General features: G+C 45.0%; 1 protein-coding gene across 6 annotated transcripts in view; it reads left to right on the forward strand.

Annotated features, from left to right (window-relative positions):
* The window catches only part of LOC129734574 (polycomb group RING finger protein 3-like), a 150,291-nt gene that overhangs the window by 13,542 nt on the left and 115,329 nt on the right, over window positions 1–21,420 (forward strand). The gene's annotated exons all lie outside the window — the stretch shown is intronic.

Below are 21,420 nucleotides of genomic sequence, written 5' to 3' on the forward strand. Positions count from 1 at the left end.
ACGTCTAGATGTTCTAATAAATCTTATGCCAAGAAAGATTTTAGTGAATTTGGCATTCTTATTTGTTTTGTTTTTTTTGTTTTTTTTTTTTTTTTTTTACTTTGTACTTTAAAGGTTTCAGGATGTTTTCCTGGTGGCCAGCAGCTCCCACAACTGTAACAAATTTATTTATTTATTTATTTTTTACTGAAGTTTAACAAGTAAGTTGGTTTTGTATTCACTGAAATTCCACCTCATACCCATTCCCTGCCCTAGAGGGGCCGTTACCGGTCCTGTTGTACTGCAAATGCTGCAGCAATTGGGGTGACATTCAGGTCCTTCTGCTCAATCGTCAGCAACAGCAACCCCCTCCTCCTCCCCAGCAGAAGGGTTCGGGGCAGGAGATGCTCTTCCTGCTCTGCAGGTTACACAAGCCTGCCTCTGCAGCAGCACTTCTGTTTTAACTCTTTCTGACCCTGAATGCAAATCTGCTACTTGTTGCTTTAAGTCTGTGTTCTTACATATCAGGCCTTCGCAGGCAAACAGAAAACATCCTGCCATGCATCCCAGCATGATTCAGTCGCACCTTCGAGGGGGTACGGGGGTTTGTACAAACTCACCCCAACACTTACACACACACACACACGCCTCAGGTTTTACATACATCAGTACAAGTTTTTATATCTTACAACGTGTTTCATTCTGGTTGCTCCACAGAAGGAACCGCAACCTGAACTTTTTAACACAAAAATTTCAACAAGAATACCTTTCTAGTTTAGGTCTCAGTTTTTTCCTATCCTTTTCTAGAGCCACAATCAAAGATCAGGTGATGTTAATCCCACACTCTTTCTAGTGCTAGTACCATAGGATCCCGAGGGGGTACTAAGCCGCAGTCCTTTTGCCACTCGGGTTTGTCCTGGAGGACAAAGAACATGTCTGCATATGATACTTCGTCCCATTTTCCCTCTCTCCTCAGAAACAACATTAATTGCAGGAGAGTGTTATAATCTAACGTTCCTCCCTCCTGAGGCCATTTTGCATCACTCTCCAATTTATACAAAGGCCACCACTGATTACAATATTTAACCAATTTCCTTCTATTTTCGGTACCACCATGTCCTAAAATATCACTCCAATGTTTTAATATACAACCCAAGGGCGATTTTTCACAGGGCTTACTCCTTCCATTTCCCATTTTGCAATTTGAATTACTTTGGGTTTTTTGTTTTTTTGGTTTTTTTTTTTTTTTTTTTTTCCGGCCGCCTTAGCCACCCAAGGTCAGAAACGCGGATAGAGCTTCTTACTCGTTTTGCACTCAAACGCCTGTCTCAAGCACTCTTGCACTCACACTCAGTCAAAATAATTAAGCTATACACGGAAAATCAAAATGCGCATCTCAATCACACCATTCACACTCTCCGGGCAGCCCGCAGTCACACAAGCAGTATGTTATACGGTACCGTGCACTTATGTACAAACTCTTAGGAACACTAACAGTTCACAAAGTATGCATTTCAATGAACAATTGTCAAAAACCAAACAATAAACAAAAACCAATTTTTCCTGGTCTTAAGCAGAGTGTTAAGTTTTCCGCTATTTGCCACGAATTACCAGAATGTTAATATTTTTCAACATACATTTCATAACTCCGAGTTTTGAACATATAACAAGACAACACATAGAACAAACAAGACACAGAGCGCTATTTCAGTTGTTACATTCCAGGAACTCCCCAATTCTTAAAACAACCTAAAGGAAGTTTTTAGCTTCCTCTTTTTTTTGTATGTTAATTAGCTTATCAGTCCTTTGCCTGGAATGTGGTGGTCTTGCAGGTTTGTAGGTGATTCATGTCCTTGTGACCATCCGATCTTCTCCAGCAAGGAGACTTAGCACTCCCTCCCTCTAGATAGCATTGGAATATCTCTCATCCTTTTCTCATTCTCTTTTAAATAGCCCCTTTGTTAGAGGAAGAAGGGCAGGCGTCTCCTCAAAACTGTAGTTGTCTCCTCAGAGCTGTGTGCCTATGTGACCAGACATCGCACCCATGACCAGTCACCATACCCACATTCCTTGAGCAGACATATACAATCACAATCGATGTCCATTGTCGCCATTTCACACTATTTCTCCATATCACTGTTAGCTCTTGATTTTTTATTTTAATTTCTAATTGCAATTCAACAATTAAATCTCGTCCTAACAGATTAAATTCTGCTTCAGGGACGAGCAAGAGTTCACCCATTCCAAATTTATTTTCAGTTTCGAATACCACATTTTTGATTTTGCTTACTTTAAAGGGTTCTCCTTTTGCCCCAATTACTTGTACTTTTTCAGGGGAAACTTTACATCCCTCAGGTATTTGCTTAATAGTTGATTTTTCAGCCCCAGTGTCTACTAAAAAGGTGAACTCTTGTTTATGGGGACCTATTTTTAATTTTATCAAGGGCTCATGATGACTCCGGTCCCCTAAGATATAGAGCCCCTGACTCTCCTATTTGCCACAAACTGAGTTCTTAGGAGCGCTTACCCTAAAGGGTCGTCTGGATTTACCCCAGAGTACAGCTGAAGGGCTTTCCTCAGTCGTTCCAGCCACTCAGTAGGGCTTTCATCTTTCTTTTGCATTTCATTAAATGCTTTATTGATATTCTGGCCACGGGGTACTGCTTCCCTAATCCCCTGAATTACTATAGTTCTCAGGTCCTGCATATGAGTTCTATGCACTGGATCCTGATTATCCCAATTAGGTCTTTGGAGTGGCCATTTAATATCTGCTTGGGGTTCCTAGGCATGCTGAGCATCCCACAGTCTCATTCCTGCTCGTCATCATATCTCTTTCCTCGGTAGTAAATAATTGACCAAGGATAGATTACATCTCATCCCAAGTATAAAGGTTTGGTCCAAAAAAATTGATTTAATCTTTCTGCCACTCCGAGTGGGTCCTCAATTAAGTTTCCCATCTCAATTCTTTTAAAATCTCGTAGGTCAGCCGAGTTTAGGGGTACGGAAATATATCCGATCACAGGTTGAGGTCCCCCCATGGGTATTTCCCTTAGGGGGTACATCTGAGCTGCCCCTTTCTGACTTCTAGTTATGCGTCTAGGAAGAGGGGGAGACCCTTGTTCCGACTCTGGTGGGGGAGTGGGCGCTCTGGGGACCTCTGCGGGAGCAGGAGGAGGAATGTAAGGAGGGGGGGTTAGAAGGGTTTCGTCCAACTCTTCCTGCTTTTTCTTTTGTTTAGTTTTTATTTCATTCGGTGGGTAAAGTCTAGCTCCCGGTCTTTCTAGCCACACTTCCGCATATTGAGTCTCCTCCGGGTTAAGGGGTTTTTTATTATTAACCCAGAGGTTTAATTGCTGTCTTACCCAATCTTCTTCTGACCCATAGACTGGCCAAAAGACATTTTTAGAAATTTTCTTCCCTCCCCATATCTTAGTACAATATTCTATCATCTTCTGCTTATCTTTCCCTAGAGTTCCAGGGAAATATCTCCAATTGTCTAAGATATATGCCAGAGGGGTATTCTTAGGTACAATGGGTACCCTTCCCATGGGAGTCGAAGGCTTGCTGCCCTTCGCCCCCATCTTCTGGAATATCCACAAACATACACTCACTCGTTATATTCCAGGAAACCCAATCCCGCCCGAACGGCAAACCCGCGAACAAATTCGCAATATACTTACGCGTCCTGCGTCTTCGTCCGGACTCCCGTGCACAGAATTTTTATGGGATTTTACCGGTTTCTCCTTTGCTCATTATTCTAGAATTTAGGTTCGTCGGTAAGGTTGGAGTAAGCTGTTGGTCGCGGGGCCGCGAAATGTCGCGGGGCGCCTCCCCGGAGGACCAAAGCCCACCACCGTTCCTTATCCAAGTCACAGCACCAGAATTGTTATAAATTGAGACCACAATAGATCATAATCCAATTAAATTTTTTATTAATTATAGCAAGTAGAATATGAGCAAAACCAGCGCTGGACGACAGGGGAGTCTGCGCTCCGCCAACTGCCGTCCTGAGCAGTTCAAACAGTCCCTTTTTATACCTTTTTTTTACTTTCCTGTTCATGAAGTAGTGGAGGTGTTGACCCTTCATTCATATGCACAAGCGGCATCCTGGACACCTGGCGGTTATCTTATCTTTCACAAGCGGCATCCTGGACACCTGGCGGTTATCTTATCTTTTGTTGCCTAATCTTTACATTGGGCTTAACATAAATCTTAATAAACAATACCCTAGTCCATAGTTTCTTACAATATGATACTTCGTCCCATTTTCCCTCTCTCCTCAGAAACAACATTAATTGCAGGAGAGTGTTATAATCTAACGTTCCTCCCTCCTGAGGCCATTTCGCATCACTCCCCAATTTATACAAAGGCCACCACTGATTACAATATTTAATCAATTTCCTTCTATTTTCGGTACCGCCCTGTCCTACGATATCCCTCCAATGTTTTAATATACAGCCCAAGGGCGATTTTTCACAGGGCTTACTCCTTCCATTTCCTATTTCGCAATTTTAATTATTTTGTTTTTCTCCGGCCACCTTAGCCACCCAAGGTCGGAAACGCGGATAGAGCTCCTTACTCATATTGCACTCAAACGCGTGTCTCAAGCACTCTTGCACTCACACTCAGTCAAAATAATTAAGCTATACACGGAAAATCAAAATGCGCATCTCAATCACACCATTCACACTCTCCGGGCAGCCCTCAGTCACACAAGCAGTATGTTATACGGTACCGTGCACTTATGTACAACTTTTAGGAACACTGACAGTTCACAAAGTATGCATTTCAATGAACAATTGCCAAAAACCAAACAATAAACAAAAACCAATTTTTCCTGGTCTTAAGCAGAGTGTTAAGTTTTCCGCTATTTGCCTAGAATTACCAGAATATTATTATTTTTCAACATACATTTCATAACTCCAAGTTTTGAACATGTAACATAGAACAAACAAGACACAGAGCGCTATTTCAGTTGTTACATTCTAGGAATTCCCCAATTCTTAAGACAACCTAAAGGAAGTTTTTAGCTTCGCCCTTTTTTTTTTTTCCTTTTTTTCCTACGCAAAAGTTTCCCTTTTACTTCTGCTGTGAGGTCCCTCTTGTTCCTGTGAGATTCCGCCTTATTCCGTCCCGCCCCCCGCTTTCCGTCACGAGGCCTCCGGGCTTTTAGGATCTGGCAGTAACCTCGGGTTTGCTCGATCTGCCCTCAAGATCGCTAGCGGCCACCCCTTGGTCAGCAAACCCCCTCCCAAGGTACCTTTCCTCCTGGGGACTACGCTGCGCGCCGGACGTCTCCGTGCGTCTCACCAGCCGCCCCGTTTCTAAACATACCGTTTTACCCGGGGATCCAGGGGTTTCTCTTCTGCTCCCGGGTGAACAGCTGAGAAGAGGAGGCTCCTCCGAGGAAATCTCCCGGGGCGCGCCTAGGAGCGTCCGCTCCGCAGCTGGTCCCTCGGCCGTGCAGAAATCCTCCTGCCTGGCTCGCCAAACTGACGTACGGAATTAGACTCTATAACTCGAAAGTTATAAAGTAGGTATGTTTATTGCGCGCAGATGCACGGGGGATCGCTCCTCCACAAGCGTGCATGCCCGAAGTGAGGAACCATCTCACATTTATACAATAGAACAAATGAATATTCAATTAACGTCTATACATATTCGTTACCTAAACCCCCTTACTCTCGCTTCGTATGATAATTAGCTTATCAGTCCTTTGCCTGGAACGTGGTGGTCTTGCAGGTTTGTAGGTGATTCATGTCCTTGTGACCATCTGATCTTCTCCAGCAAGGAGACTTAGCACTCCCTCCTTCTAGAAAACATTGGAATGTCTCTCATCCTTTTCTCATCCTTTTTATAAATAGCCCCTTTGTCAGAGGAAGAAGGGCAGGTGTCTCCTCAAAGCTGTGTGCCTATGTGACCAGACACCACACCCATGACCAGTCACCATACCCACATTCCTTGAGCAGACATATACAATCACAATCGATGTCCATTGTCCCTATTTCACACTATTTCTCCATATCACTGTTATGCCTTTATCTGCTAGCTAGAGCTTTTTAATACTTTGCTTTCACTTTGTGAAGGTGTTGACACATGACAGTTGACCTCCCAGTTGTCTTTTTTTTTTTTTGTTTTTTTAATATAACTAAATGGATGGCTCTCTGTGAGGCATTTTGAGTCCCTGAATTTTATTTTGAATTTTTTTCCTTCTGTGTTTTTGTGGTTTGTCTTCTTTTTAAAGTATGGATTCCAGAGCCGAATATATAATCTGACTGATTCTGTCTGCACCAGTGAGATGCCTTTCTCTTGACTTGTTATTCCCCTGATTAATCAGCCAGCATGATGCTGAAGCAAGAAGGGCTAATTTAATTATTGGCTGTATAAATCTCTGACATCTAAATATTTTTTTCATACATGATTTTTAAAGCTTAATTGAATCCTCCTTTTTTTTGGGGGGGGAGGGGGCAGGCAAATATAATCTTGCCACTTGTTAAACGTGTTAAGTGCTCACCAATCCTAGAACATATTGTCCCCAAAATGCAGGTGCCTGTTGCTGTGTGTGTGCTATGCCTACCCCCACCCCCAATCCTGCACTTCAGGGGAAAAGTTTTACTACATCCATGAGGAAGCTGGGTGGTTAAAGTATACATTGCAAGTAATAGCTGTTTGGTATAAAGCTAAAATATTTAAGTTGTTTTGGAAGGAAGAAGTGTGGGTGTTTTCTTTGTTGAATGATGTGTGCAACTGCAGTGGGTTAACCTTGGCTGGCTGCCAGGTGCCCAGGAAGCCACTCTCTCATTCCTCCTCAACAGGAGAGGATGAGAAATAAGATGAAAAGCTAATTGGACAGGATAAGGACAGGGAGATCACTTGCCAATTACAGTCATGGGCAAAACAGACTCATCTTGGGGAAAGATTAACTTATTGCCAATTAATAACGGAGTAGGATAGTGAGAAACAAAACTAAAACCACTTCTTCCCCCCCCCCTTTCTTTCCAGGTTTACCTTCACTTCTGACTCTTTTACCTCTTCTTCCCATTAGTGGCATGTCAGGGTGGGGGTTGTATTCAGTTAGTAACACTTCATCTCTGCTGCTGCTTCTTCCTTGCACTGTTCCCCTGCTCTAGCGTGGGGTCATTCTCACAGCCTGCAGTACTTCATGAATTGCTCCAGCATGGGGCCCTTCCCATGGGGTACAGTCCTTCAGGAACTGACTGCTCCAGTGTGGGTCCTTCACAGGCTGCAGTTTCTGGCAGAAAGCCTGCTCCTGCATGGGCTTCTCTCCATGGGCTGCAGTTCCTGCCAGGAGCCTGCTCCAGCTTAGGGTCTTCCATGGGGTGCAGTGTAGGTATTTGTTCCAGTGGAGTGTTTGGTGGACTGCAGGGGGACAATGTGCATCACCATGGTCTCTTCCACGGGCTGCAGGGGAATTTCTGCTTCAACATCTAGAGCACCTCCCCTTTCTTCTTCACTGACCTTGGTTGTCTGCAGAGTTGTTTCTCTCATGCTTTTCTCACTCCTCTCCTTCACAGCTGCTGTATAGAGTTTTTTTTACCTTTTTAAAAAAATGTTATCACAGAGGTGCCACTGACTTTCCTGACTGGCTTGGATTTGGCCAGTGGTGGGTCCATCATGGAGCCAGCTGGAATCGGTTTTGTCTGATATAGGGGCAGTTTCTGGTGTTTTCTCACAGAAACCACCCCTGTAACTGCCACCCCCCCCCCCCCCCCCCGAAAAAAATCCCAACAAAACAACAACAACAACCAAAAAACCCAAACCAAAAACAAACAACACCAAACAACTAACCAGCCCACAAAAAAACCAAGCGCCACACCCCAAAACAAAAAACCAAACTACCCAAAAAGCAAATCAACCTTGCCACGTAACCCCAATACTCTTTCCCACAGACATGGGCAAAGGGAGCTTCTGCCACCACCTGCCCTCTCTGTGTGACAATTCAAAACAATTTCCTATTCATGGGCCTATCTGCTAGTTCTTCTGGTTCACATGGTCTTTGGAGGGGAATCCCTTGGGGGCTTTTCCTTATTGTCCCCATGCACATGTTCTGAAGTTGGTGTTTTGCCCTGGTTTTCCTTTTTTAACAGTTTGGTCTGTGTCTTGAAGCGCAGTACAAAGTCCAGAAGCTGCCCCAATAATACTGTGTGGTTATCCTGTTGGGCTGGGGCTGGATGTAGGAGAACTCTGTCTGGCTCACAGGATTGGTCTCTTCTTTGCATGGGGTAGGGATTGCAAAGGGGCCCCTTGGTGGGCCTCCTAGGAGGGGTCCATAGCCCTCAGGCATGTTCTGACTTGTTTGTACCCCACCCCCTATCCACCTATTTCTGGCATTCCACTCAATTCCAAACATGTTAGAGATTGTTCAGCAGACTTTTAAAAGGGCTCTGTGTGTGTGTGTCAACTTGCCTTTTATGTTTACTTACATTTAATTACTTTCTATTCACATTTAAATTTTAATTTTAATAATCTTTATGGATATATATACCTATATAGAGTATCTATCTACCTCTGTGTGTATATAGACATAAAAAAAATATTCTACATATATGTATAAATAATGTGCAAATATGCAAGGTGTATAGATACATGGAAATGTATATGTTTGTATATGTGAGCACTTTGGTGTCCAAAATAAATGGGTAGTCATTCAGAGGATGCTCTGAGATCACATGGGTATACTAGTGTCAAAAATGGCAACCAGCCAATTGCAGGGCAATAGGAAAACACTTGGATGTAGACATAGGCAAACAACTCTGCAGACACCAAGGCCAATGAAGAAGAAGAGGGAGGAGGTGCTCCAGGTGCCAGAGCAGAGATTTCCTTGCAGCCTGTGGAGAAGAAAGTGGTGATGCAGGTTGTCCCCCTGAAGCCCATGGAGGACCCTGGTGGAGCAGATGGATATGCCCTGAAGGAAGCTTCAGTCTGTGGAGAGCCCATGCCAGAGCAAGCTCCTGGCAGGAACTACGGCCCATGCAGGAGACTGTTTTCTGGTGGGACCTGTGACCCTGTGGAGGACCCATGCTGAAGTAGTCAGTTCCTGAAGGACTGTATCATGTAGGAGGGACCCCATGGACCCCATGCTAGAGCAAGGGAAGAACATGAGAAGGAAGTAGCGGCAGAGACAAAGTGTTATAAACTGACCACAATCCCCATCCCCCTGTGCTGCTTGGGAGGAGGAGGTAGAAGAGTCAGGAATGAAGGTGAGCCAGGGAAGAAGGAGGAGTGGGAGGAAGGTGTTTTTAGATTTGTTCTTATTACTTACTGTCCTACTCTGTTACAATAAATTGGTAATAAATTAAATTAATTTCCTCAAGTAGTGTGTGTTTTGCCTGTGATGGTAATTGATAAGTGATCACACTGTCCTTATCTCAACCCATAAGCCTTTCATCATATTTTCTCCCCCATCCTAGTGATGGAGGGGAGTGATAGAGCAGCTTGGTGGGCACCTGGTGAACAGCCAAGGTCAACCCACCAGAGAGAGTTTACAGCTACCTGTAAGACTGTTATGGGATGCAGACTTGTGCTATATGTGTTTTCTTTTTCTTTGGTCATTGATAACATTATAGGATGTTGGGAAAAGCTCCAACTGAGTAAGGAGGGAGAGGACAGAAATGTACTGTGAACTGCTTGTGTTCTTGCCCAGGCCTGCAGCAGTCAAAGAAGAGTTACAGAAAGGAGAGCAGTGCTCAAGGGGGGAAAAAAAGATTGGAGAAGCCTGACTGGTGATCAACACCCCTCATACCCTATTAAAAAAGTTTCTCTGTGCATGGGTTAAATTTATTTAGTGTCTTATTTTGTATGTGTGTGTAGTAGTGGTGTGTCAGTAGATGTGGCATAGACATGTCTACTGACGCACAAATTTTAATAAAAGACATTTATAGTGCTCTGGAGGTTTTAGAAAAAAAGGTGAGTATGGCAGAGGTGGATGCTCCGTAGCAGGCAGACTTGGTGGATAGGCAACAGTTTTCCAAACATAATGATGATGATAATTATTTCTTGACAGCAATTGATAGACACATTATCAAAGCATGCCTGGGCCATTGGTCCTAAAAGGCAAAACAGGTTCTGAAATAGCTGAGGATTTTAAAACCATTTTTAGTAGGGGGCCTATGCCTCAGAAGTTACAGACAGACTGAAGAAATACATTTCTAAGCAAGCCTTTAGACAAGCATTTAATGCAGTATGGTGTTTACTGCTTTTACTAATAATGAAGCCTGTGTTTTATAGAGGGTTTAAAGAGGATGCTGAAAGATATTTTACAGCATGTGATGCTCTTGACTACATTGATGTGGCGTTGGAGTTTATGAAGAGCTATAACCATAGCTTTCACAGAAGTGTCAGAACCAGGCCTGTAGATGTGAACTCTTTAAACTCTGTGAGGGTTTGGAAAAATATATATGGGGGCATATTTAAAATGAATCTGCTCTTCTGCTCAGGAAGGGAGACCAGGTGTTAGGTGTTCAACACATCTCAAAAGGGATAAAAAGCCTTACACTGTATCCTACAATAGGGACCTAGCATGGTGGGCAGGTATGTGGCAGCATGATGACCACCTGGCAAAAAGCAGTGTGCTCTGTTCCTCCTGAGCTTCTAGCACCCAGTAGAACCAATGCAGCCACACAGGCAGAACTCCTGTCATAGCATGCAACCACTCAGGCTTCAGACTGTGGGGGATGTGCATGAGGATATTCCTAGAGATGGAGGGTGATAGCAAGCAAGCCTGTGGGATGTGTGACCAGGTAGATGAGCTACTCTGCCTGGTGGCTGAGCTTCAGGAGGAGGAGATTAACCAATGGAGCTGCACTTTGTGATCTTTGGTACACATATGCCAACTCAGCATGGCCACTATGGAGGTAGGTCCAGGATCTGTTTTGTGCTAGGAGGAAGGCAGCGTTACAAGGGATAGGGAGGAGTGGAAATGAGTTACTACGTGGAGCTGTGAGAGGAACCCCTCCTTAGCCTCTCAGCTACCTTTACAGAATAGGTATGAGGCTCTGGGTATGGTAGACAAAGCATGTAATGAGATAGGAGGAATCTGTGCAAGCGCTGTCACCAAGGTCAGATAACCAGTCCCTCACAAGATCCACATTAAGACCAGCACCAAGAAGAAACAAGGATGAGTTATGGTCATAGGCGGTTCCTTCTTGAGCAGAATGGAGGCACCCATTTGCAGACTGGACCCTCTTTTCAGGGAAGTTTGCTGCCTCCCTGGGGCATGAATCGGGGATGTCACCAGTCAACTGATGAGCTTAGTACACTGTCATGGTTTAACCCCAGCCAGGAACTAAGCACCACACAGCTGCTCACTCACTCCCCCCCAAAAAGGGGGCATTGGGGAGAGAATTGGAAGGGTAAAAGTGAGAAAACTCGAGGGTTAAGATAAAGACAGTTTAATAGGTAAAGCAAAAGCTGCATATGCAAGCAAACCAATAAAAGGAATTAATTCGCTATTTCCCATTGGCAGGTAGGTGTTCAGCCATTTCCAGGAAAGCAGGGCTCCATCATCTGTAATGGTTACTTGGGAAGACAAATGCCATTGTCTGGATGCAGGAATTGAATGCACCCTTAATAAGTTTGCTGATACCAAACTGGGAGGTGCTGTTGACTTGCTCAGGAGACAAGAGGCCTTGCAGAGGGACCTAGATAGATTGGAGAATTGGGAAATCATTAATGGGATGAAATTTGACAAGAACAAGTGCTGGGTTCTGCACCTGGGACGGACTAACGCCAGGCACAAGTATAGATTGGGAGAGGAGTGGCTGGAGAGCAGTCCTGCAGAATGGGATCTGGGGGTGCTGGTTGACAGCAGTCTTAATATGAGTCAGCAGCATGCCCTGGCAGCCAAGAGGGCAAACTGAATCCTGGGGTGCATCAAACACAGCATAATCAGCCAGTCAAAAGAGGTGATTATCCCTCTGTATTTAATGTTGGTGTGGCCTCACCGTGGGTATTGCATGCAGAGAGGGAGGTGCTGATCTCTTCTCCCTGGTATCCTGTGACTGGACATGTGGGAATGGCTCAAAGCTGTGCCAGGGCAGGTTCAGCCTTCTCCATGTCCTGGGTAACCAGGTCTCCCATTTCCTTTCGGAGAGGGCCCACATTTTCCCTAGTCTTCCTTTTATCACTGTTGTACCTATAGAAGCTTTTCTTGTTGCTCTTGATGTCCCTGGACGGTTTTAATTCTATCAGGGCTTTAGCTTTCCTAACCTCATCCCTGGATGCTTGGACAATTTCTCTGTATTCCTCCCAGGCTACCTGTCCTTGCTTCCACCCCCTGTAGGCTCCCTTTTTTTGTTTGAGTTTGTCCAGGAGTTTCTTGTTCATCCATGCAGGCCTCCTGGTGCTTTAGCCTGACTCCCTCTTTGTTGGGATGCATCACTCCTGAGCTTGGAGGAGGTGATCCCTGAATATTAACCAGCTTTCTTGGGTGCCTCTTCCTTCCAGGGCTCTTTCCCATGGTATTTTACCAAGCAGATCCCTGAAGAGGCCAAAGTCTGCTCTCCTGAAGGCCAGGGTAGCAATCTTGCTGTGCACCCTCTTCGCTGCCCGAAGGATCTTGAACTCCACCATTCAGTGGTCACTGCAGCCAAGGCTGCCCTTGAGCTTCATATTCCACACCAGCCCCTCCTTGTTGGTGAGAACAAGGTTCAGCATAGCAGCTGTCCTTGTTGGCTCCTCTAGCACTTGGAGAAGGAAGTTATCATCAGTGCATTCCAAGAACATTCTGGATTGCCTATACCCTGCTGTGTTGTTCCTCCAGCAGATTATTGGAGTGGTTGAAGTCCCCTGTGAGGAGCAGGGCTTGTGAATGTGAGGCAGCTGCTATCTGTATATAGAGGGCCTCATCTGCTTGGTCTTCCTGGTTTGGTGGCCTGTAGCAGACCCCCACTATAATGTCACCTGTCACTGCCCTCCCTTTAATCCTGACCCATAAGCTCTCAGTTGGGTCCTCATCCATCCCCAGGATCCATGCACTCCAGCAGGTCGTTGACATGCCCTCCTCCTGCCTGTCCTTTCTAAAGAGCCTGTATCCTTTCATTCCAGCAGTCCAATCATGAGAGTCATCCCACTACATCTCTGTGATGCCAATCAGATCATAGCCCTGCAGGCATGCACATGTCTAACTCCTTTTGTTTATTCCCCATGTTACATGCCTTTGCATAGAGGAATTTGGGTCCCCAATGAATCTGACTTATTGGCTGGAGTAGCTGGAATTCATTTATGCTGTTTTTCAGGTGTGTCCTGGTTTCAGCTGAGATAGAGGTACTTTTCTTCTTAGTAGCTGGTGCAGTGCTGTGCTTTGGATTTGGTGTGAGAACAATGTTGAGAGGACACTGATGTTTTTAGTTGTTGCTGGGTAATGTTTACGCTAAATCAAGGACTTGTCAGTTCCTCAGGCCTTGCCAGCGAGAAGGCTGGAGGGGCACAAGAAATTGGGAGGGGACACAGCCAGGTCAACTGACCCAAACTAGCCAAAGGGATGTTCCATACCATAGGACATCAAGCTGAGTATATAAACTGGGGGAAGAAGGAAGGGGGGGATATCCAGCATTATGGCGTTTGTCTTCCCGAGTAACCATTATGCGTGATGGAGCCCTGCTTTCCTGGAGATGGCTGAACACCTGCCTGCCCATGGGAAGTGGTGAATGAATTCCTTGTTTTGCTTTGCTTGCATGTGCAGCTTTTGCTTTACTTATTAAACTATTCTTATCTCAACCCTGAGTTTTACATTCCTTTCCAATTCTCCTCCCCATCCCACCAGGGTGAAGGGGGAGTGAGCAAGCAGCTGCATGGTACTTAGTTACCAGGAAGGTTAAACCACGACAAGGTGCTCTCCTGCTGACCTTTGATCCTTCTCCAGGCTCTGGGTTTCTCTTGCTGGCACTGGCAATAAACTCGTAGGAGTGGGACGGATTGAGGTTCCCCTTCCCCAGAAACTTCAGTTTAAAGCCCTCTTCACCAGCTTGGCAAGCCTATGACCAAGGATGCTCTTCGCCTTCTCTGCCAGATGGACCCCATCAGCCCTAGAAGACCAGGTTTCTCAAAGCGAGTCTCATAGTCTAAGTAGCTGAACCCCTGGCTGTGGCACCAGTCCCGTAACCATTTATTGATTTGTCAGATTCATCTGGCTCTTTCAAAGGGAATGCTTTAATTTTGGGGTGGCCCTGAATTGGTCAGGCAGTTGGACTAGATGATTGTTGTACATCCCTTCCAAATGAAATAGTCTATTCTATTCTAAAAAATTTGTTGATTACCTCAGCCTTCTCAATATCAGTTGTCACCAATTCTCCTGTCTTATCGGGAAGGGGGTACATTTTCTTTAACCTTCATTTTCTGGCCAACGTACCTGTAGAAACCCTTATAATAATAAATATTTGTTGCATCCCTTGCCAAATTCAGTTCCAGATTTGCCTTATCTGTCTTTGTCCCATCCCTATGCATCTGGGCATTCCTTCTTACACTTTAGTTTGACCAGAAGGTCCTTACTCAGCCATGCTGGTGTCCTGCCTTCCTTGCCTGATTTCTTACACATGGGAATTAATAGTTGTTGTGCTCTAAGAAAAATGTCCTTAAAGAGCTGCCAGCTCTATTAAGCTACTTTGTCCCTGAAGGCAGTTTCCCAAGAGGTCACAACCACTAGTTCCTTAACTGAAAGTTTGCTCTCCTAAACTTAAGGGTCCTGACTCTAGTCTTCACTTGGCCCATAGTTCTCAAGATTGTGAATCCCACCAGAGCATGATCATTGCAGCCCAGGCTGCTACCAGTATTGATCTCTCTAATTAGTTCATCTGTGTTCATGACCAACAGGTCCAGTAACCCTTCTCTTCTGGTCGGGCTGTCTGTCACCTGGATTAAGAAATTATCCACGAGGCTCACAAAGAGTCTCCTGGACCACTTACAGCATGCTGTGCCACTTTTCCAGCAGATGTCAGGGTGATTGAAGTCCCCCAGCAGGATCAGGGCCTGCAATTGTGATGCTTCCTGTAGTTGAAATAAGAATGCTTCTTCTGCAGGCTCCCCTTGGTTGGATGGTCTGTAATAAACACCAGCAATGAGATTTCCTTTGTTGGCTTGGCCCCTAATTTTTACCCATAAGCTCTCAACCTGTTCATCACTGTTTTTCAAATACAACTCTGTGCAATCAGTTCATTCTTTTACAGAGAACAACTCCCCCGCTCCTCCTTCCTTGCTTGTCCCTTCTGAACAGCTTATGGCCATTGATTGCAGCAGTCAGTCATGTGATTTGTCCCACCATGTTTCAGCAAAGATGATTAGATCATAGCTTTCTAGCTGCACAGTGGTTTCCAGCTTCTCCTCCCTGTTGATTCCTAATAACTCAGCAGCCCCTGGCTCTTGTCTGGTGCTCAAAACTCCATCTCCTTCCCCTGCTAAGTCTAGTTTAAAGTTCTCATAAGTCTGGTCAGCTTGTTTGTGAACACCCTGTTGCCCCACTTGGTCAGGTGAATCCCTGGTTCATCACCCTACTGGCCTTTGGTGTTGGGGTGGGCACTGGAGAGAAAGCCTTGATGCTGTGTGGGCACTGCTCAGCAGTAGCCAAAACACTGGTGTGTTATCAACACTCTTCTAGCTACAAATACAAAGCACAGAACTATGAGGGCCGCTATGGGGAAACTCCATCCCAGCCAGGCCTGATTCTTTTTGCAAGTCAGAAATCCTCTTCTGATTAGCTATGTGCCATGCCAAGAAAGGCTTTTTCACTTCAAGCATCATGGTGTCCACCCCATAATATACTGGCTGTGGAAGACGGTCTGGTCTACATAACTTTGATTTTCAGCAGTGTTCAAAAAATGGGGGTGATAACCTTTGCAGCTTGCAATTCCCAATGCTTGGGGAAGGCTGCTTAGTTTCATGGGTTAAAAATTGTAAAGAGTCTATTAAATGTATACTTAGGCTGGGTACTTCTATGTACATGAGTTTACCACCTTGGATGATTAATTACATGTCCATTTTTCCTTTCAAAAACTGGCTAATAACGAAGTAGCCTGTGGTGACGCAGGTCGAGGCGGACTGAAAAAACCACTGTCTGCATGGCTGGGTTCGGACAAAATGGCAAAATGCCCTTTATTGTTTATACAAATTATTTATATATCTTAGACACTACATGTGTCAGACCCTGATAGGTTTTTGTGTCCTTCTTCTTGCTTGCTCTTTGCTGTTGCTGTAGGTACCCGTATGCTGTGGTTCTAAGTTCCGGTTCTTCACATCCTGTTTACATACCTGACAATATGTGGCTGTCTTAAAGGTACACGGCTAAGTCTTTGAAGTCAACTAACCTGTCTGCAGACCCCAACAATAGTCTTTGGCATTATGTGCTAGGAAAGTGTAGCCCCAAAACTCTGTGTCCATCAACAACTGAATAAAGTCCATGAGACGTGTCCCCCTTAAACTCCTATTCTCCTTCCATTTTCCTTTCCACTCCTTCTTCTTCTTCTTCTTCTTCTTCATCCCAAAGGGCATCTGGAACTGACTGCATGGCAAAAATGTCATTTGGAATATGTGTCCTGGGTTCTTGTGTACATTTCATGCCATACATAATATAGTCCTGCACTGCTTCTGGAGTTTTGGTCATGGGCATAAAGCACTGGTGCATTATAGGTCTGTTCCTAGTGCATTCCACCCTTCCAGCCTTTACATTTGTGATGTTTTTCTACATAGGCCTTGTACTTCTCACAGAAAGACATAGCCAAACAGTTGGTTTGTTCTTTAATAGCCAGGGCTGTGAATGGATAGTGCTCCATGATAGGATAGCTGTGTTGTATCCAAAGCAGCAGCATTGCTAGTTTCTTAGGTTTTAGTTTTTAGGATGTCACCTACATACTACTGTGGCATGTGGCTTTCAGCAATACCAATCATACAGTCTGTTAGTAAATTATCTTCTTGTCAGCTAATTTCACTCAGCAACATTCAAGCGCTGCTTATGCCATTATCTCTATGAGTGATGCATGGTCTAATTGTTAAAAATCTATCCTGGTTAGCATATTCATAGTGAGTTGAGCATCTATATTTTTGTTCTGTGACTTAACAACAATTTGGATTTTCCAAGGTAGGTTCATGCAATTGCTTGACATATTTGCACTCATCTAAAAACATTGTATTTTCAGGCTTCCTATTGATATGAGTATACATGATGTGTGGTTTTTGACATCTTAAATTCAGAATTGTGGTGTATCCTCAGCTTTGGTCATAAGCTTTAAACCTACATTCAAACACGTCCAAAGTTTCAATTAAATCTGAATCTTAGGGAGAGTGCTTTACTTTGTTAATCTTAAATATTTGTCAAATGCCTCAAGTCAAATAATTAAATGTTATGCTGAGAGTTGGCACAGAAGGAAGGAATGGCATTAAAGCACCATTGTGCTACAACATGGACCTTTGCTTTGGCGATTTTATTTGCAAATTGAAACGTTTATTAATGGAACTTTCTCTCTAGTTAACAGCATTCACTGTTAAACTGGAGACTGCTGCCCTCTTCCTTTCTGATTGGCGATAGCAACACTTTGACATTATTAATAAACCTTGTGCATGTTCAGTTGCCTTAAGTACTCTCTAACTCGATCTTCCTCTACTGTGGGTATTGCTTTACTCCCCCTAGACTCTGCCAGTAGACTGAGAGACCTGAGGGAAAACTTTACAAATGAAATCTGAGGCAGGGAAATTATTGAGTACCTCAGCCTTTTCCATGTCTTCATTCACTAGGTCCCCTGCCCCATTGAGTTGGAGCCACATTTTTTCTTAGTCTTTCATTTGCTGTCAATACACTTAGAGAAGCCCTTCTTGTTGCACTTCACATCCCTCATCAGTTCCAACTCCAGCTAAAATTTGGCTATCCTAACTCCATCCCTGTGTACCTGGGTAACATCTCTATATTCCTCTGTGGTGACGCAAGTCGAGGCGGACTTAAAAGAAACACTATGTCTGCGTGCCTGCGTTCGGAAAAAATGGCCTTTATTGTTTATACAAACTATTTATATATCTTAGACAGTGCAGGTGTTAGACCCTGATAGGTTTTTGTGTCCTTCTTGCTTGCTATTTGCTGTTGCTGTAGGTGCCCGTACGCTGAGGTTCTATAGTTCCGGTTCTTCACATCCTGTTTACAGACCTGACAATTTGTGGCTGTCTTAAAGGTACACGGCTAAGTCTTTGAGGTCAACTAACTTATCTGCAGACCCGCTGCAGACCCCAACATTCCTCTTGGGTAGCCTGTTCTCCATGTCCAACTTCTGTGTACCTCCTTTTTGCATTTGAGTTCAGTCAGGAGTTCCCTGTTCATCCATGCTGCTAGACTTCCTGCATGTCAGAATAGTTTGTTCCTGTGCTTTGAGGAGGTTCTCCTCCGAGATCAACCAGCCCCTTTGCTCTCCAGGACAGTCCCGCATGGGATTCTGTCAAGCAGATCCCTAAATAAGCTGAAATTTGCTCTCCTGAAGTCCAATGATGTGGTTCTACTGTTTGCCTTGTTTCCTCATCTCAAGATCTTAAACTCCACTATCTCATGGCTGCCGCAGCCAAGGCTGCCCTCGATCTTCACATCCCCAGCCAGGTCTTTCTTGCTTGTGAGTAACAGATCCAGCAGAGCATCTCCTCTAGTTGGTTCTTCGATCATCTACATCAAGAAATTCTTTGGCACACTCATAAAGTCTCCTGGATTGCTTGCACCCAGCCATATTGCCTTTCCAGCAGATATCAGGATGTTCACAGTCCCCTATGAGTACTGGGGCCTGCACACATGAAGACTCCTTTAAACAACTGGAGGAAGCCTCATCTACTTCTTGATCAGGTGGTGTGTTGGAATAGCCTTGGCTAAGGGCCAAACTCCCACCCAGCTGCTCACTCACTCCATCTCCTCAGTGGGACAGGGTGAGAAAATAGGATGAGAAAGCTCATGGGTTGAGATAAAAGACAGAGAGATTGCTTACCAGGATTTCCAAAAAAAGAAACCAGAATAGTTTAGGTTTGCAAAAGCAAGAATACCTAAAATGACTAAATAATTCTCCCAGGAAGACAGAACAACTTTCTCTACGCTCACAGAGTGTTAGTTTTAAAAAACAAACACACACCACACCCCCCCCAATCACACTGATTTAATGAGATCCTTTGCTTTATTGGGGTAATGCTTGTGTGGGGAATCAAGTCTTTCAAACAGGATGGCCAGTCATTATCTGAACGGTGACAGCAGGCTCTGTTAGAAGCATCTTTATAATGGCATCTTCACCTGGATCAGGTGAGACTCACCAAACTGTTTTTCTGGTGAACTCTTATGTTCCAGCTACCTCATGGTTCTATGTGAGCACTCCAGCGTATGCATGATCAGTTTCTATTATCTTAAGCTATGTACAAAACATGGAATCATAGAATGGTTTGGGTTGGAAGGGACCTTTAAACATCATCTAGTCCAATCCCCCTGCCATGGGCAAGGACATCTTTCACTACATTAGGTTGCTCAAAGCCCCATCCAACCTGACCTTGAACACTTCCAACGATGGGGCATACACAACTTCCCTGGGCAACCTGTCCCAGTGTCTCACCACCCCCAGCGTAAAAAAATTCTTCCTTATGTCCAATCTAAATCTACCTTCTTTTAGTTTAAAACCATTGCCCCTTGTCCTATCACTACAGGCCCTGGTAAAAGGTCTCTCTCTGTCTTTCTTATAAGCCCCCTTATAAGGTGCTGGAAGGCTGCAATAAGGTCTCCCTGGATCCTTCTCTTCTCCAGGCTGAACAACCTCAACTCTCTCAGCCTGTCTTCATAGGAGAGGTGTTCCAGCCCTCTGACCATTTTTGTGGCCTTCCTCTGGACTCACTCCAACAGGCCCATGTCCTTCTTATGTTGGGGCCCCCAGAGCTGGATGCAGTACTCTAGGCGGGGTCGCATGAGAGCAGAGTAGAGGAGGAGAATGACCTCCCCTGACCTGCCGGCCACGCTTCTTATGCAGCCCAGGATACGACTGGCTTTCTGGGCTGCAAGCACACGTTGCCGGCTCATGTCTAATTTTTCATCCACTGGTATATCCTCAAGTCCTTCTCTGCAGGGCTGCTCTCAATCCATTCAGCCCCCAGTCTGTAGTGGTATTGGGGATTGCCCCAACCCCAGTGCAGGGCCCTGCACTTGGCCTTGTTGAACTTCATGAGGTTCGAACGGTCCCACTCCTCAAGCCTGTCAAGGTCCCTCTGGATGGCATCCTTTCCCTCTAGCGTATCAGCTGCACCACTCAGCTTGGTGTCGTCTGCAAACTTGCTGAGGATGCACTCAATTCCACTGTCTGCGTCGTTGATGAAGACATTAAATAGTACTGGTCTCAGTATGGACCCTTGAGGGACACAACTCATTACTGGTTTCCACTTGGACATCGAGCCATTGACTGTAACTCTTTGGACGCAGCCATCCTATGTAAAAAACGGCTGTCCTATGTGGCCATTCCCACGTGAGAAAGACCAGTTTCTAATGATGCCCAACACCCATCCAGTTGCTCTGTCACCCCCTCCTCCTCAACAGGACGGGGGAAGAAAATAAGATGGAAAAGCTCATGGGTCAAGATAAAGACAGGGAGATCACTTACCAGTTACTGTCATGGGCAAAATGGGCAAAATTAATTCAATTTATTGCCAATTAAAAATAGGATGATGAGAAACAAAGACAAAAACTAAAACACCTTCCCCTCACCTCCCCTTTTTTTCATAGGCTCAACTTCAGTCCTTCATTCCCAGTCCTGACTCTTCTACCTCCTCCCTGCCACCACTCCCAGCAGCACAGGGGGGATGGGAAATGCGGGGTTGCCCTCCTCCTCACACTTTTCCCCTGCCCCAGTGCAGGTCCATCCCATGGGCTGCAGTCCTTCAAGAACATCTCCAGCGTGGGTCCTCTTCACAGGCCATAGTTCCTGCTCCAGCATGGGATCTCCACAGGCTGCAGTTCCTTCAGAGCGTATCCACCTGCTCTGGCACAGGGTCCTCCATGGGCTGCAGTGTGGATATCTGCTCCAGCGTGGTCCTCTCCACAGGCTGCAGGGAAATATCTGCTCCAGTGCTTGAAGCACCTCCTCCCCCTCCGTCTTCTCCGACTTTGGTGTCTGCAGCATTGTTTCTCTCGCTTTTTTTTTTTTCTCTCCTCACTCCTCGCTACCCGTGCAGCATTATTTACCCTTTCTTAAATATGCTTTGACAGATAATTTCACCAGCTTTTCACCAGAATTTCACAGAGAAATTCACACATATTTCACCAGCTTCTCTGACTGGCTTTCCTTTGGCCTGCGGTGGGTGCATGTTTTGCACCAGGACATGCTGGTCCGTTATGATCCCAGTGAGAAAGGGACTCAGATTCTGTAAGGTATAACTTAAAATACTATTTATTAGAGCTAACACTGTAAGGAGAGAATAGCATAGATAATCTTTGGGCCTGGC

This window comes from Falco cherrug, chromosome W (genome assembly GCF_023634085.1).
Source record: "Falco cherrug isolate bFalChe1 chromosome W, bFalChe1.pri, whole genome shotgun sequence".
Taxonomy (NCBI): Eukaryota; Metazoa; Chordata; class Aves; order Falconiformes; family Falconidae; genus Falco; species Falco cherrug.